Below are 14,297 nucleotides of genomic sequence, written 5' to 3' on the forward strand. Positions count from 1 at the left end.
TATTCCATCCGGTTTGCATTTAGTTTGACTATCATTTATTTTTCAAAAGGACAATGACCCCCAAACACACCTCCAGGCTGTGTAAGGGCTATTTGACCATGAAGGAGAGTGATGGGGTGCTGCACCAGATGACCTGGCCTCCACAGTCACCGGACCTGAACCCAATCGAGATGGTTTGGGGTGAGCTGGACCGCAGAGTGAAGGCAAAAGGGCCAACAAGTGCTAAGCATCTCTGGGAACTCCTTAAAGACTGTTGGAATACCATTTGAGGTGACTACCTCTTGAAGCTCATCAAGAGAATGCCAAGAGTGTGCAAAGCAGTAATCAAAGCAAAAGGTGGCTACTTTGAAGAACCTAGAATATGACATATTTTCAGTTGTTTCACACTTTTTTGTTATGTATATAATTCCACATGTGTTAATTCATAGTTTTGATGCCTTCAGTGTGAATCTACAATTTTCATAGTCATGAAAATAAAGAAAACCCTTTGAATCAGAAGGTGTGTCCAAACTTTTGGTCTGTACTGTGTATATATATATATATATATATATTTATATATATATATATATATATTTATATATATATATATATATATATATATATATATATATATATGTATATATACACATATATCTCAAGTAAAAAAAAGTTTGAAAACACAATAAATTTAAAACAAATACAATTAAGAAAAGGAAAAAGTGCAAAAAAAAAGTTAGTGTCCCTTAGAGGTATTTTAAAGACCTCTCGAAAGACATACAGTGTTGCAAAAATATACCATATTTTCCGGCGTATAAGACGACTGGACGCATAAGGGTACTTTCACACTAGCGGCGAGACGGATCCGACAGGCTGTTCACCATGTCGGATCCGTCCTGCGGCTATTTCGCCGTGCCCGCGGACCGCCGCTCCGTCCCCATTGACTATAATGGGGACGGGGGCGGAGCTCCGGCGCAGCACGGCGGTGCACGGAGGAAGCCCGCCGGACTAAAATTACTGCATGTCAGGCTTTTTAGTCCGGCGGCTTTCTCCGTGCACCGCCGTGCTGCGCCGGAGCTCCGCCCCCATCCCCATTATAGTCAATTGGGACTAAGCGGCGGTCCGCGGGCACGGCGAAATAGCCGCAGGACGGATCCGACATGGTGAACAGCCTGTCGGATCCGTCCCGCCGCTAGTGTGAAACTAGCCTTAGACGACACCCAACTTTTCCATTTGAAATATAGGGTTTGGGCTATACTCGCCATATAAGACTACCCCTGCCTGCCCAGCCCTTGCTGTCTCCAAGACTATCTTCTCCAGTCCAGGGAACTGACCATGGCAGCCAGGGCTTCAGTAGTGTCCTGGATGCCATAGTAACCTATCTTTTTCTTTTCTTTTCACATTCCCAGTTTGCCACATAGGAACTACTAGGGGCTGGGAAAATATGGTGAGTTCCATTGCAATGGGCGATCTGTGGATGGCACTGCAATTGGGGGGGGGGGGGGGGGTCTGTGGATGTCACTGTTATAGGAAGGAGGATCTGTGGATGGCACTGTTATGGGGAGGGAGATCTGTGGATGGCACTGTTATAGGGAGGGGGATATGTGGTTGGCGCTGTTATGGGGAGGGGGATCTGTGGATGGCACTGTTATGAGGAGGGGGATTAGTGGATGGCACTGTTACACTGTTATAGGGAGGGGGATCTGTGGATGACACTGCTATGGGGGGGTTTATGGATGACACTATATAGCATCTTATGCTATATGTTTCATCCACAGAGCAGGTGGCGGCCTAACGCTACTCATTCGCGTGACACGCCTGCTCTGTCTGCTTCATTCATAAAATGTGCAGAGCAAGCGCGTCACAATAGTCTTTACATATTATTATGACTCCGATTGTTGTAATAGCAATTTATCCCTAGTGAGACCTCTATGCCTGGTCTGTATAAGCAGATATAATCACTGCGGACAATCATTATCAGATAGCTTGAACTCACCAACACCGAGTTTATCCATGTAAGTTGCTTTATTCTGTAAGCCAGAGTACAGCAGAACAGATGGATTACGGTATTGTGTGATCTAAAGATGATGCTTTTGTAAGCGTACATGAGAATACATGTGTACCTGTACATATGGCTGGAACAGGAAGTGAAGTACACAGAAAAAAGGGTGGAGCAATGAAAGGAAATGAGTCACAGATATAAAAAACAAGTGCATTACCAAAAACAGCCACTAGATGGGAGCATAAAACCAAATATAGAATATATCATATGAATGGTTCAATGAATTAAACTATATAACTTTTAACTGCATAGCAGCACACTCCCCGTCTGGCATTGAAAATGTCACTATTTAAACTATAACGGTAGTTATATAATTGCAAATAAACAACAGTGCAATTTGCTTGATGTCCGAGGACCTGAAAAACATTAAGAGAACAGGCATATAATGCAACAACTAAAATGTAAGGCTTCAAGTGTATCAATTAAAGTTCAAACACTTTCTGCTTGAAGTTTCAGTCAGGATTCAGCAGCACAGGCAATAAGTTCACTCTCCAAGAGCAGAATAAGTTCCGTGATAGGCCCGATGAAAGTCTTTACAGTCCCTTGTCTTGAAACTTTCACCTCCACCTTGCATACCTTACCTTCATCACTAGAAACGCTCTTGACAATAAGTCCCATAGGTCACTCGATTCTTTCGGCTTGCTGGTCCTTGAGCAGAACGAGATCTCCAACTTGTATGTTAGGGTACTGTTGTTGTCATTTCCGGCGTCCTTGCAGAGTGGAAAGATACTCCATCTTCCAACAATTCCATTGATCAAAGCACAGATTCCCGTCTTTAAAGTTTCCAGGTGGAACAGGAACGGACCCAAGCTTCTGGGTAAGCACGGTAGCTGGGATAAGGATAGTTGGGTTCTCTGGATCTGTAGACACTGGAACAACTGGTCTTGAGTTGATTATGGCAGATGCTTCTGCCAAGAAGGTGGTTAGAATCTCGTGGGTAAGTCTTGTGGAGTTCAAGTCCATAAACATAGAGTCCACTATTTTTCGTGTGATGCCTATCATTATCTCCCATGAGCCACCTGTCACTCACACAGGGGGTGGGGAAGTGACCACTGAGCTCAACCTGCGCCCCTGTCCCTGCCTACTTGCCTCACAAGTCCTAGTGACAAGGGACAACTGGTTGACAAACCCTCAGCTAGGATAAGTGCAGGGAAGACAGACAAAACATGCAACAGGGTAGTCAAACAAGCCGAGTCACAAACCAAGATAGCAGCACAGTACCAGAAGAGCAAGTGGAGCATCGTCCGGAGAAGCCGAATTCAGTACCAGGAAGAAACGTCAAGACCAAAGGATGAGACGGACGGGTAATAAGAAGACAAGCAGGACCAACAAACCGGGTAAGTAATATCGCAGGAAGAACCTCAATAATAGGCAATCTTTGGCCAGCAGATTGCCTGTTTAAATAGGGCGCTAGTGGAGTCATGTGACGTGGCCAGCATCACATGACTTCTGAGTTCCAATACAGCAGAGCACGAGTGATCAGCTCGACATTCAGCACCAGTGTGGTTACCACGGAAACTGACACCGGGTGCGTTGATGACGCGAGCGGGCCTCGGCCATCCCCGCCTCCTGGAACCACGCACAGAGCGCATCATAGCATCGCCCATGTGGGAAAAATACGGAGGATTGAAAATCCATGTACAGCCCTTTTTAGCTAAAAGTTCTTGGATTGGCTTAGAGTTGAGTGTTTTGACTGGTCCTCTGATGGCAAGAAATCGTCTTAGAGCGTTGATGAAGCTTGAGGCATCCATAGATTGTCACTTCAATGTGTACTGCAAGCACACTCATGCAAGTGAACAGTTCTGCCCATCGTTTACTATTTGCTTGGCCACCTCGAGTTCTGTGGGCTGTTATCATCCATGGTCCAAAGACATCCAATCCAACATGAGAGAAAGGTGGGTCAGTACTTAATCTGTCAGCTGGCAAATCTGACATTAACTGTTGCTGATGTTTACTTCTTAATTTAAGGCACTGAACACAGCCGTGCAGCATAGCTGTAATTTGTCTTTTTGCTCCTATGATCCATAGGCCGGCAGCTCTAATGGCACCTTCAGTGAAGTGTCTACCTTAGTGCTTAATCCTTTCGTGGTAGTGCCGTATGAGCAGAGTGGTGATATGGTGGCGAGCAGGTATTATGAGAGGATTCTGTTCTTGTTCTCCCAATTCAGCCTTGTTTAAATGTCCACCAACTCTTAACATGTCATCATTGTCAATGAATGTGTTCAGGTTAGCATTTGGACTGATTTTTGGAATGACCCTCTTGTCATGGATACATTTAATTTCAGAGCCAAAGACATCCTGTTGTACACTCCGTATTATGATCATTTCACCTTTAGCAATGTCCTTTGCCGAAAGAGGCTTTTGACACGCGTGCCAAACTTGACATTGAACATCCGTGGGCTGTGTGTGAAAGCAGTGTATGATATGAACTAACTCTGCGATGGTGCGTACAAGCCTTATCCACTTGGACAAACATTCAAAGCGTTGACAGCCCAAGACAAGTCTTTGTTCAGTTCTGGTGGCGAGGGTTGTAACTTCAGGATGAATCTTTGGATCCTTGTCAGGTTCTAGAAGACAGAAGACTTCAGCCATGGTTTCTTCTGTGTGATTCAGCAGGGATTCAGGACCTGTTAACCAGGAAGAATTTGCAAATACACTTGCAAGCACTGGCCTAGTAGCATGATCTGCAGGATTAATTTCAGATGGAACATAATGCCACTGTTCAGGTTTAGATGATTTCCTGATTCTTTCTACACGGTTGCTGATGTAGACATAGAAAAGTTTAGTCTGGTTGTAGATGTAGCCCAGAACAACCTTACCGTCTGTGTAGAATTTGGTGTCATCTATCTGAATTTCTAGCTCACGTAATATGAAATCTGCAATTTCTACAGCTAGCACAGTCCCACAAAGTTCAAGCCTACGAATTGTGTGCTCAGGCTTAGGTGCTAACTTAGCTTTCCCAAACAGAAACCCTATGTGGGTTTGATTAGAAGAGTCTCTCACCTTGAGGTAGGCAACAGCCACTTTCGCCTCTGTAGATGCGTCTAAGAAGATGTGAAGCTCTTTTCTCCGGCTCGTAGCAAGGGAAGCTGAGGTCTAGCAGTGTGGTATATGGATTCCATCTAAGGCGTGTAGAGATTTCTTCCAGGACTCCCACTTTGAAAGCTTGTCAGATGGCAGTGGAGCATCCCAATCTTTAATAGACTCTGAGAGCTGTCTAAGTAAGGCTTTACCTTGTATGGTTATGGGAGCCACAAATCCCATTGGATTGTATAGGCTGTTTACCACTTACAGAACACCACGCTTGGTAAATGGCTTGTCTGTAGAGCTGACTTGAAAGCTGAAAGTGTCCTTTAATAAGTCCCACCGTAGGCCCAGACTTCTCTGTATAGGTGCATGTCCATTCCCAGATTTAAGTCCTTAAACCCTGTGGCATGATCGCCAGGTTGAAAGGCTTTCATAACAGCAACACTATTTGAGGCAATTTTGTGTAGTCTGAGGTTAGCCTCAGAAAGCATACCTTGTATCCTTTGGAGCAGGTCTATGGCTTCTTTGTCTGTAGGTAAAGACTTAAGTCCATCTTCAACATAAAAGTCTCTCTCAATGAAGTGTCGAGCATCCGCGTCATACTCCTTTTCTCCATCAATGACAGTCCTTCGTAAACCGTATGTTTGAACAGTGGGTGAGGGACTATTTCTGAAAACATGTACTTTCATGCAGTATTCAATAATCTCATTGTCCATATTGCTGTTATGGTGCCATAGAAACCTTAGTAAGTTCCCATGGTCTTTGCGTACAATGAAGCAATGAAACATCTGTTCAATATCAGCAGTTATGGCAACTTGTTCTCTTCTAAATCTCATAAGTATGCCTACAAGATTGTTGGTTAGATTCGGACCAGTGAGAAGAACATTGTTTAGGGATACACCTTGATGCTTGGCACTGGAGTCAAATACTATCCTGATTTATTTTGGTTTACATGGATGATACACTCTGAAGAAAGGCAGATACAAGCACTCATCATGTCTTTGAAGTTGTGGCACTCGTTCGGCGTGTTCATTGTCGAAGATCCTTTTCATAAAGGCAATGAAATGGTCCTTCATTTCAGGCCTGTTCCTTAGTGTTCGTTGAAGTGAGTTGAATCTGGATAAAGCCTGTTCACGATTGGTCGGGAGTTTGGCCCTTGTAGCACAAAGAGGTAATGGTGCAACCCAGCTGTTAGATTCATCCTGAAATAATTCCTTATACATTATTTTGATGAATTATCTGTCTCCAACAAGGCTATTTTGTTGTCCTCACTTATAGTACAACACACTGTGGTACCTAGGTTGTCATCACAAAGGACAGGAGTAACATCAGGTACTTGGATGATGTCAAGAAGCTTCTCCTTTACTTTATAATGGTAAGGGGACTGTTTGAAGTGGGATGCACATCCGTTTCCCAACACGTAAGTCTTGAAGGAGTGGATCTCAGATGGCGTACACATCCTGTCCAAGCATACATCACCCACTATTACCCAGCCTAGGTCATGTCTTTGTGCATAAGGGGCATCGTCAGGCCCATCGCACTGATCGCGTACTTTATGTACTCTGAGAATGTCCCTTCCTAACAGGACTAAGATTTCAGCACTCTTGTCCATTGCAGAAATCTCATCAACAAGGTTCCTTAAATGAGGATGTTGATACGCAGCTTCTGGAGTGGGAATCTCTTCCCTCTCGTCTGGTATCTGGTCGCACTCGACTAACATTGGTAGGGGTATGAGAGTATATGGTGTTGCGTGACCCTCTATGTCAAAGATCTCAAAGAATTTAGGCTTAACCAGGGACCTGTTGCTCGGCTCATCTATTATGGCATACATCCTAGCAGCTTTCTCAGGATGACTCTTTGGGTTTATCTTGACTAGGCATATCTTGGCACAGCAATTGTGGTCCTTGCCTTCTCCACAGACTTCTGTACATGAAGAAGAGACATTATATTTGGTTGGAGCATGACCTTGTTGTTCCCCGCCATGATTTGAGATGGGAGTGGAGGTAAGAAGCTGCTGTGGGTTGTCTGGAAGTGGAGTAGGATGCATGGCTGTAACATGTCTGTCGCTACTGCATTCTGTGCACTTGATGACAACCTTACAGTCCTTAGCAAAATGGCTATAAGAAGCACAGCACTTGCATCATATGCCAAGTTTCTGGAGAATCTCCCTGCACTCTTATAAAGTCTTTGACTTAAGCCCACAACATTTCTTAAGAGGGTGAGGCTTCTTGTGAATAGGACACTGACGATTAGGGTCTTTATCTCTGTCATCCACAACGCCCTGATCAATAGGTGAGGGGTGAGATGTCTGTCCTTTTAACAGATATTGCTCTATTTAAGTCTCTACGTTTAGCTGCTGTGTTATCATACCTTGATTATGGTGAGGATGAAGCAGGCAGGTTGAGTTCACTGAAGATGAAGCTGGGATCGTTTCTCATCCAGGCTTGATCACTAATGAACCTGCAGAAGTATGAGAATGGAGGAAAGAATACATTATAGTCTCTTTTGTATCTTGAGCCCTGTTGTGCCCATTTCTCTTGTAGTCCATATGGCCGTTTAGACACCACTGGGTTGACACCATGAGCGGTGTCCAGGAAGCTTAGTCCAGGTAGACGTGGGTCAGTCTTTGCCAACTCTAGCTCCATGAGGTCACTTAGATCTTGGAACTTGCAATAGTCTTTGTTCCCTATTTTTGGGAAGTTTTGCAGTCTCTTGAATAGAGCGCATTCTATGGCTTCAGAGCTACCATAGGCTTACTCAAGTCTTGTCCATGCAGCAACAAGACGTACATCTGGGTGGTTAATATGTACTGTTCTGAGTCTTTTAACACGACCTGCAGATTCTGGTCCCAGCCACTTTATGAGCAAATCAAGTTCTTGGTAAATGAGTATTGAAATTAGGTGGCTCCACAAATTGGGTAAGATGTATGGGTGCTACTATCAATAGATCCCCCTATCAATGAGAAATAGGTATAACATTTGGAGATAGGCACAACCAAATATTTGGTTCACTTGGAATTGCAATATATTTATTCAACAACAGGTAATAAAAATACTATGACATATAAACAATGGGTAGGCGATAGTCAATAGCAATAAAACAACAATAAAACACTAAAATTAGGAGATAAATAGTATCACCAGATGATGATATGCAGTGACACAAGCAAAAGTCACATGTGAAAAAATGGAATCGATGTGGACTCTAAACCCTATATGGTGAAGCAAAGTTGGATCTATTACGATTGTATCTCCAGATGTACTGCGGTAATTAGATTAATTGCGATACGTGCTCACATTAGCATCATTCCATATCCTCCCCAAAGTTGGTTATGGTGGGGATATTGAATATTATTATTGTTCATCCACTTCAAAATAACCCCTGATTTGGAGGGGCGGAGCTAGCGCCGGATGGAGATGGCTGCATAGTTCACAGCTCTCCCGAGAGGTTTGCTCATAACTCCAGCTACCAGACGCTTTATTGAGCGAGAATGGTCAAAATTGGCAACTCGAAGCAAGGTGAACACTCCACCACCTCTAAAGCTCAAATCCCCCCTGGAGAAATGGAGAAATTCCTCAAAAAAGCGGCCGCTACGGTGACTCAGAGAGAAGCCAAGATGGCGCCGACACCACAAGCGAAGGCGCAGAAGCGTGCTCCGGCTCTTTCAGAGGGAGAAAGTGATGCGGAAGAACCGCAGGCTAGTACCGACCTTCCCCTCACCAGAAAATACCTAGATCGAGCCCTGAGCAGGGCCATGGAACCCATCCTTATGGAAATCTCCGTGCTCAGACAGGAGGTAAAGCACATCGGCGATCGAGTGGAGGCCGTGGAATCGCTCCAATCTGCGTCACTGATCCACCAAGCCGCAACGACAGATGCCCTAAGCCGGTGTTCGACTTACCTGAACGGGCTGCACAATATGATCGAGGATCAAGAAAACAGAGGGCGCCGCAATAACCTGAGGATTCGCGGGATGCCAGAAGCTATCCTACCAGGTGACATACCGGCAGCCATCTGCACTGTCTTCAGCTCTCTACTAGGGCCTGATTATTCACGCAAAGTGATCATAGAACGGGCACACAGGGCTCTCCGCCCGAAACCCAAGCCATCTGACCCACCAAGGGACGTCATTTGTAAGCTTCTGAATTTTCCGGTCAAGTCCGCCATCTTAGAAGCAGCCCGCAACGCAACAGATTTATCATATGGGGACTCTAAGCTTGAAATTTATCAAGATCTGGCCCCCTCTACCTTAAGGAAACGCAGAGCACTGAAACCTTTGACCGATTGGCTCCGGTCCAATAAGGTTCTTTATCGCTGGTCTTATCCATTCGGGCTCTCATTCTCCTTCTCTGGGAAAAAAGTATTCATCGCTTCCTACACCGATTTGTTCGCCACCTACGACATCCTAAATATTGACCCATTGCCAATTGAAAATTGGGAACTATATCAAGATCTGAAGGACCTTCCCGAACTGCCCAAAGTAGTTCCTTTTGAGGTCCCACGTACTCTGAAGAATTCCAGGTCCAGGAAGAGAGGATTACAGTTTACTCCGGGAAGCCTTCCCCAGGACCATTGACCTGAGGCACAGGTTTCTTCTCATTAAGTCTGGGACTTTCTTTTGTTTTTCCTGTTGTTTTTTTTTTTTTTGAGTAGGTCCTGGAACGATTGTTTAACGGCCTGTTACTATAGGCGTGACTGCTTAGTTAGTATTCCTATCTACTTCTATTTGAATGCTCAAGAAGACTCTCCCTCTCTGATAAATTATTGGCCCTAGCTGAGATGTTATATGACCTCTTAATCGGTCACAAGACCACACTTCCCCCTCATGATTTTAGCATATGCAGATATGCTTACTTCCTCACTGTTTGTTTTTTCGTGTTTTGTTCCGTATTCTCACTTTGTTTTTCTCCCAAGGTATGAGACACTCCTATCCATTACATACGTTCGTGACTGCACTATAACGATTGCTGCTGATCTAAAGACGAGAACGCTTGACACCTTTCTGCTCTCTTGGAGGAAGCACCACCAGCGTAGAGGTACTTGCATCTACACTTCACAGTATGGCTGACCTACACATTGCTTCCTATAATGTCAAGGGCTTCCACTCCCCTTCCAAAAGGAGTCAGGTCTTTGCCATTCTGAGGAAAGCTAAGGCTGAAGTGGTGTTCCTCCAGGAGACGCATTTTCGGTTCAACCGTTACCCCAACATGCGGTTCTCTTATTATTCTGACTGGTACCACTGTGGGGGCAACTCCTCAGCTTCATGTGGGGTTAGCATAGGCTTTAATAGGAAAATACCCTTCAAGCTCTTAGACCAGATTCTGGACCCAGAAGGGAGATATTTGCTGATTAAAGGTTCCATTGGCCAGCAGATATATACCTTCATCAACGTTTATGGTCCTAACGCCAACCAACCCCAATGGGTAGCTACTCTTATCCCAATTGTTAACCCTTTTAAGGAAGGGATCGTGATTATGGGGGGTGACCTAAATGTAGCCTTATTCCCTCTATTAGATACATCGTCACGCAAGTCCTCCCATTCAGGCAGATCTCTTAAGTTCATAAGGAAAAGCCTGTGGGATCTCCATCTGGTAGACTCATGGCGTTCCCTCCATCCCAACTCCCTTGATTACTCTTTCTATTCCCCGGCTCATGACACATATCACCGGCTGGACTACTTGTTCATTTCTAAAGAACACCTTCACCTCTGCAACTCAGCATCCATTGGCTCTATTCATTTATCAGACCACTCCCCCATACTTATAAAGATACTCGCTCCCTCTAAAAATCCTACATGTTTTAATTGGCGCCTTAACGAGACCCTATTGGGCTCCCAAGACCTGATAGATCAGGCTTCCAAACACTTAACAGATTATTTTTCACTTAATGAAAATACAGATATTTCTGTTACTACCCTGTGGGATGCCCAAAAACCAGTGATAAGGGGTCACTTCATTAGTGTGGGCTCCTTTAGAAAGAAAATGCAAGAGAAGGAAATAGATGAGGTCCTTAGAAAGATACAAAGCCTTGAGTCCTGCCACAAATCTACCCTTTTAGAATCACAGCTGAAAGAACTCTCTGAATATAGGGCGAAACTCCAATCCCTCCTATCAGCTAAAACAGCGAAGTTTTTTATGAGCGCTCAACATAAGTTTTTTGCTCATGGAGACAAGGCTTCAAAATTCTTGATGAACAGGATTAAGGGAAGGAGGTCTTCGAACTATGTTCATCAGCTTTCCTCTCCGGATGGCAAGTCGATCTTCTCAGTTTCCCAAATTGCGGAGCAATTCCGGGATTATTATAGTAATCTCTATAACCTTTCCCCTACAAACTCTACTGACAAACGAACTTCACTCATTGGAAGCTTCCTAGACTCATCCAAAATGCCACAAATCTCGACAGACCAAAGCCCCTTTTAGTTAGAAGCCCCTTTTTCCATCTTAGAACTTAAAAACGCAATGCGACAAATGCCAGTCGGAAAAAGCCCAGGTCCGGATGGACTTCCTCTTACCTATTACAAGACCCTTCAGGGAATTCTCCTACCCCATTTGTTGAAGGTCTGTAACCATTCCTTGTTGGGAAACCCACTATCGAGAGACATGACCATGGCACATATTACCCTTATACCAAAAGAGGGGAAAGATCCCAAATGTTGCTCCAACTACAGGCCCATATCCCTCCTAAACATAGACCTCAAGCTCCTAGCCAAGATGTTAGCGAACCGACTAGCTACCCTTCTCCCCTCCCTCATTCATGGAGATCAGGTTGGCTTTATCCGCACAAGAGAGGGCAAGGATAACACGGCCAGAGTGATAAACGTCATTTGTCAAGCCAAGAGACTTTCCTCCCCTTTGCTTCTCCTTAGTACTGACGCGGAGAAAGCATTTGATAGGGTAAACTGGCAATATCTACGGCAGACTCTTCAGAGATATGACCTTCCTGATCCATTCATTAAAGCAACTTTTGCTATGTATGAGCGAGCATCAGCGAGAGTACAAATAAATGGAAGCCTATCTGCCCCTTTCCTGATAAGCAATGGGACTAGGCAAGGTTGCCCCCTTTCACCCCTCCTATTTATATTGGCGCTGGAACCCCTTCTGTCCATTGTAAGGAGTGATGAGGAGATATCAGGTCTATGTTTGGGAGGCAGGGAGCAAAAAGTTGCTGCATTTGCGGATGATGTTCTCATAATGACAAACAACCCCAAAGCTTCCCTCCCACGTATTCAATATCACCTAAACTGCTTCAGCGCAGCTTCAGATTTCAAAATTAACACAAGCAAATCCCTAGTCCTATGTGTAGGGGTGCCCCAATCTACAAAGAATCAGCTAATGGTAGGCTCACCATTTAATTGGTCCTCATCTACGATCACATATTTAGGAGTCAAACTTAGCCCCAATATTCAAGATCTCTTTTCCCTTAACTACACCCCCTTAAGAAAATCTATATTTGAAGCTATAGATAAACTGGCGCAATCTAACCCAACTCTCTCGTGGTTTGGTCGCAAAAACCTCCTCGCATCCCTGATTCTTCCACGCCTAACCTATTTACAACAGGTATTGCCCATCACGGTCCCCAGACACTTTTATGAGCAAATAGCCAAAAAGTTTAGAGCCTTTATTTGGAACAACAAAAAAGCAAGGCTGTCGTACTCCTTGTTAACCAGACCCAGACATGAGGGAGGGATTGGCTTGCCAAATCCAGAAAACTATGGCAGGGCTATTCTTCTAGCCCGAGTAGTAGCATGGTTGCGGCCCCCCCCCCCCATTCGCTCTTGGTAGAAGTGGAAGTAGATATTCTACAGAGGTCCCCCAGGGCTTTACTTCTTGGTTCTCAGGCGATTATCCCGAGTCAATATGCCCATTACCCATTAATAAAAGCAGCATTAGAGGCCTGGAAATGGTTCTTGTCCTCGCACAGCTCGGTTCCCTTTCCATCCCCGCTTCTGACAGTAAAGGACATCATAGACACTGCTCCTTCTACTTTACGATCTGCTACCTCCCAAGAGCTCAAATCCACATCTCTACCAGTAATTGCTCTGACACTGCCTTCGGGTGAGTGGTTAGATCATCACTCGATGAAAGCCCTTCTAAACCCCCGCCCGTGCGATACCTTTACCATTATGTACCTCAGAGCATATTTAAAACAGCATATAAAGATATGGGACCTGTACCGCCCCATAGGGTGGTTTGAGTCAATCATCTCTTCTCGCTCCCCTCCCAAGAAAATTATATCGATGATCCATGGTAGGATCCGCTCGCCACCCTTGCTCGCAAAACCATCATTCATCATGGGATGGGAGAGGGATCTTGATATTGTTATTCCGTATGGCCGGCTCCCTGATCTGCTGAGCTCTCCCCATGGGGCCTCTCGCTGCGTTCAGATTCAGGAGAATAATTATAAGATTCTCACCAGATGGTACAATACCCCTGATAAAACAGCCTTGTATTCCAATTCTGCTTCGGACGTATGCTGGAGGTGCCATGGGGAGAGAGGTACATTTCTACTGTGGGGATTCGCTTTGGTAGGCAGGGTAAGCGGACGCAGTACAGAGGCAAAAAACAAGGTTTAAATCAAAGTTCAGTGTTTATTCACACATAGCCAGAAAACAAGCCAAAAGAAAGTGTTCAGTCTTGGTGCCTGTTCACACCACACAAAGTTCACAGTGCAAAAAGACGTCACCTGGTCAGCAGATGATTTTCACCCAGAGTCCGCAGCAGTCTTTAGTGGCCTGTTTCCCCAGCCTATGGCTCACACAAGCAGATCCCTCAGTGTCTCAAACCACAGACTCCTCAGCTCCTCTGTCATGGAGGATAATTCACCACCTGAACATGCTGGCTGGGTTCTTTTATATTCCAGCCAACACCTGGCCTGGAACCGTGGGGAACAGCCACCCACCCTGCTCTTTGGCTGCTCCCAATAAGAACCGGCCCGGATTGGCTTTACAGCCATTCTAACAGTTGAAGTGTCAGATTGCACTACAGACCTGACACTTCAGGAAAAAACCCGGTTCTTACCTCACCGAGGCCAGGAACCTCGGTGACACGTATCTTCCGTCAATGACGGCTCCTTGTTCCTTCTTACACTACACATATGGTGGACCTGTCCTACTATTCACAAATGGTGGACGGAGATATTTGCACATTCAAACAAGATATGTGGGACCTCTATTCCACTCTCCCCGCAGCTGGCTCTTCTTTCTTTCCCCTCAACTGCTCATAGAGGGAAACTG

Source organism: Bufo gargarizans, chromosome 4 (assembly GCF_014858855.1).
Source record: "Bufo gargarizans isolate SCDJY-AF-19 chromosome 4, ASM1485885v1, whole genome shotgun sequence".
Classification (NCBI taxonomy): domain Eukaryota; kingdom Metazoa; phylum Chordata; class Amphibia; order Anura; family Bufonidae; genus Bufo; species Bufo gargarizans.